The sequence below is a fragment of the Phyllobates terribilis genome, unplaced genomic scaffold, assembly GCF_046119375.1.
Source record: "Phyllobates terribilis strain yellow unplaced genomic scaffold, ASM4611937v1 Scaffold_6212__1_contigs__length_46122, whole genome shotgun sequence".
NCBI classification, from domain to species: domain Eukaryota; kingdom Metazoa; phylum Chordata; class Amphibia; order Anura; family Dendrobatidae; genus Phyllobates; species Phyllobates terribilis.
This window is the reverse complement of record NW_027368956.1, coordinates 20555-24334: the sequence shown is the minus strand read 5'-3', so window position 1 is coordinate 24334 and position 3780 is coordinate 20555. Positions and strand designations below refer to the sequence as shown.

At 38.5% G+C, this 3780-nt stretch overlaps 1 pseudogene; it reads right to left on the bottom strand.

Annotated features, from left to right (window-relative positions):
• Positions 1-1083: 1083 nt before the first annotated feature.
• On the bottom strand, positions 1084-3042 carry LOC141250825 (uncharacterized; annotated as a pseudogene).
• Positions 3043-3780: the final 738 nt, after the last annotated feature.

Sequence of the window (3780 nt, the reverse complement as noted above, 5' to 3'; positions counted from 1 at the left end):
GAATGGGTCTCTCTCTTGGTTAATGTCGAAATTCAACGGTTAGAGATCATAAATACACATACTATCTCCTGAACACTTAATATCTCCAGAATACAATGACTCAAAAGTGTGTCAAGCTAATTGGATAAGTTGCGGAAGAATTACTGGCAGAGGAAAGAAACTATCAAGAAATGCCCAAATCCATCAAATATTGCAGAACCAGGCAGTATACACTCTAAAAAACCATCAACACGCTAATCCATCACACTCACCATCATTCCGCAGCCAGTGTCCCTGCTCTGACCGTCAATACGAATCATCGAGCTGACATCAGAGTACAGCTGGTGAACATATTCTGGCTGCTGCTGTAGCATCTGGTAGTGTTGCGTGACAAAATACGAACCAACCTGCAACAACCGAAACAAATCATTACAAACAGAGAATAAAACGCAAACGCTCTCGAACGATGGAAAGATAAGCAGAGGCAGGATCTGAGTAGCAGTCATGTACGCACTCGCCATTGTTGCGTCGGGAGAGGCAGAAGAGCGACGCAAAGGCCTAGAACCTCAAGATTTCAGCCGAAACCCTAGATCTGAGCAGAAAACCAAAAAGCATTCAACCAGCCATCTGCTGAATCTTCCCCAATTGCACCTTTACCAATCTGGTTCCGAATTCTTCCGCCCAGTCTTCGTTACCGTTCAGCTTTGAAAATTCATCAACCCACTCGTTTGGAGCTGCATGTTGCGTGCTTGTCGTGGCAAATTCAATAGCCCATTTATCAGTCCACCACCAACCTGAAAGAAAATCAGTAAAAATATTAGCAATCAGCTAGCTCAAGTGAAGAAATTTTAACATATCCCCATGTCATATATATAAGATTACTCAAGACAGGGGTTTCTAGATTTGCTAAATATTCCCATCTACTGAATGTTTATCAAGAAGAAACACGTATGAATATTAGGCCTAAGGAAAGCACAAATGAAGCTTTTATCAAAAGAAATAATTGAGTTATTGTCAACTTTGTAATAAAAATATATTTGTATGTTATGCTGGTGCATACATTCAACTTCTTTATGATATTCCAGATAAAAATATATTTGTATGTTATGCAGGCGCTTCTCCATTTTTGTCTTGTTTCTGTCTCTGCTTTTCTTCCTGATTTGCCTCTTCAAGAACTGAGCTTGCAGATGGCTTATCACCTGCTGGTATAAGATTTTTGAACCAAGAGCCTTTGAATTGAGGACTGTTTCTGTTTAGGCTAGGGTTTTTTGGTGAGCCTGAAGTAATGCCAGATAGAAACCTGTATGCCACTTTGCTCGCAGAAACTAATTTTGTTTTTTCCTATCTCAACTGCAAGTATAACACCAAGACAAAACTATGTAAGATAGTAAATTATGTTTAACATGATGGAAAAAGGAAAAGTAACCTTAAAGTGCAGAAAATAGAAAACCAACATCAACCCATAATCAAAATTTGGCGTTGCTCATACCCGGAAGGCGTGTTTCCAACATACTGCTAAAAAAAGAAGTTATGTATAATATCAGTCATTTTATACTTTTAGTACACATAAAACAATAGCCCCGAAATAAAAATGCGTTCAGAAGCAGTCCTTGTCACTAATTAACAGCTGCTTTCATCGAGAGGAAGAATAAGCTTGAATAGCTCATGAAACTCTTCATCTTATTTTTTATATTCATTAGAGATTGAAAAATATTGCACTTACCTGGAGGTTTAGGCACACCGAGCAGTTCACAAAACTCATCACATAAATGATTGCAGTGTTGGATTTGAACTGATTATCTTCAACAAAAAAGTCAATTGAGATGCTGATGAGACTTGATTCCCTTACCCCAGAAAATTCAAGCTATATTAACAATGAAAGTGATTAAGAAGATACGAGACTTGATTTCCTTTACCCTAGAAAATTTCTGGAAGGCAAGTACTTGGCCAAGATAATGTTTTAAACTACAAAAAATTGACAAATCAAAAAATAAACAATAGAGAAAGTGTACGTACTTACAAGTAGATGTTGATGTACTGATTATGGATGTTGAATAGGTCGTCAACGGTTGTTGAAGAGAGCAAACCGGGAGAGCCCCCGAGCAGAATACTGAATTAGGTCAGAGGAGAGTTGTACAAAAATTACGGACCTATTTGGACGCCTCCACTCAATCTGTTTTTGAAAATATTACTTACTATGAGATTATAGCAGCAATAAACGTAGATTACTTACTTTAAAGTTCTTAACAATCTGAGGGATCTGGCTGAGAGGAATATAGCATGTTGACAAGCATGCATACAATGGTGTTAAGACAGGGAAGATATGAACTTAAACCGATTTGTAGTGGGAAAAAAACTCACATAAAGAGCTTCAAACAGCATTGGATCGAGTTTCCCTCACAAGAAAGTTGGTGCTATTGCACAGTATCTGAATTATTGAAGTTAAGTTTAAACCTAATCTCTGATTAAGCTAAATCCAGCAGAAGAAAAGGATACAACAAAGCCCTGATCCATGTAGCCATCTTTACAGGTCGAGAGTAGTAGTATGTTATGGAAACCAGGATAAGAGCTGTTAAAGAGGATGAGTGAAATTGGAATTAATCAGATGAATTTGCTACAGATACAGATCAGAAAGCCATTAACAGTTGAGGATCTACCTTGTGTCAATATGAATACGTACTCCTCGTAAGTTGAGATGGAAGACCTTTATGAAGGCAATATGAGAGACCGATTGTGTATCCAATCACTTCGAGCTCGAATGACACGGAACTGAGCCCTCTAGCACTTCTGTGCTTCAAGATCTTCAGTATCTGCAAAGTGCGAGAAAAATCTAAATCTCGTATTCTACAATTCCAGAAACTGCGGATGCAAATTAGGGAAGAAATCTAGGGTTTGAGTGAGAAATTGGAAGAGAACCTGGGGAAGCTTGACAGTGGTGGAAGCGGCGACTAGTGTGTAGCCGAGGAGCTTCGATATGAGAGGAAGCAAACAACCTTTCGCCGGTATTTCGCCATTGCGAAGCGAATTCAACGCACAACCGAAGTCCATCCCAAATATCTCCATCTGAGTTCAGTGTCCGAATCCACCAAAGGCAATGAATCTCAACCCTTTTTCGACTCTTTCTACACCTCTTTGATCCATTGACATTTGCAATAGTTATTTACAATCTCTTACCTTTCTAAAATACTATTATCCCTCCATAATTAGCACGTTTTCTGCATTTGCCTATACTTCATCAACAAAAATTCCTAGAACTCGTCAATGCTTGTGTTACTGTGACTCCGCCACAAAAATTATGTCTGATAATAGCAGCATTCAACAATGGAGCCCCACTAAAAGGGTACTATTCATAATTGCATGTGCAGTGTATCGTTTCCTCCCGATCATTCCTCCAATATCATACGTCTCTATCATAATTGCATGTGCAGTGTATGTTATGAGAACGTGGTTCTGGCAGTTTCCTTTCTCTCACAAAAACAAAGAATAAGAAAATCAGAAAATTCTCTTGAGAATTGACGTGAGATTTCAGAAACGTGAAAATAGGGAGAGAAGGAGAGAAACAGAGATAGAATTATTGGAAAAGAAGGAAAAAGATGCTAATTGGAGAAAAAACCTCAGCCTTAATTTTTGTACAGCTGGCTTAATAAGATAGCTTGGAAAAAACATCCTGCTTTAATTGTATAGGAGGATATGTCCTCAAATATGAGGAAGCAAAACGGGGAAACAAAAACAAAAAAGAGTCAAAGAGACAAAGGGGGCATACATGGACAGACACGCAGGCCTTCCATACTATGCCAAGAT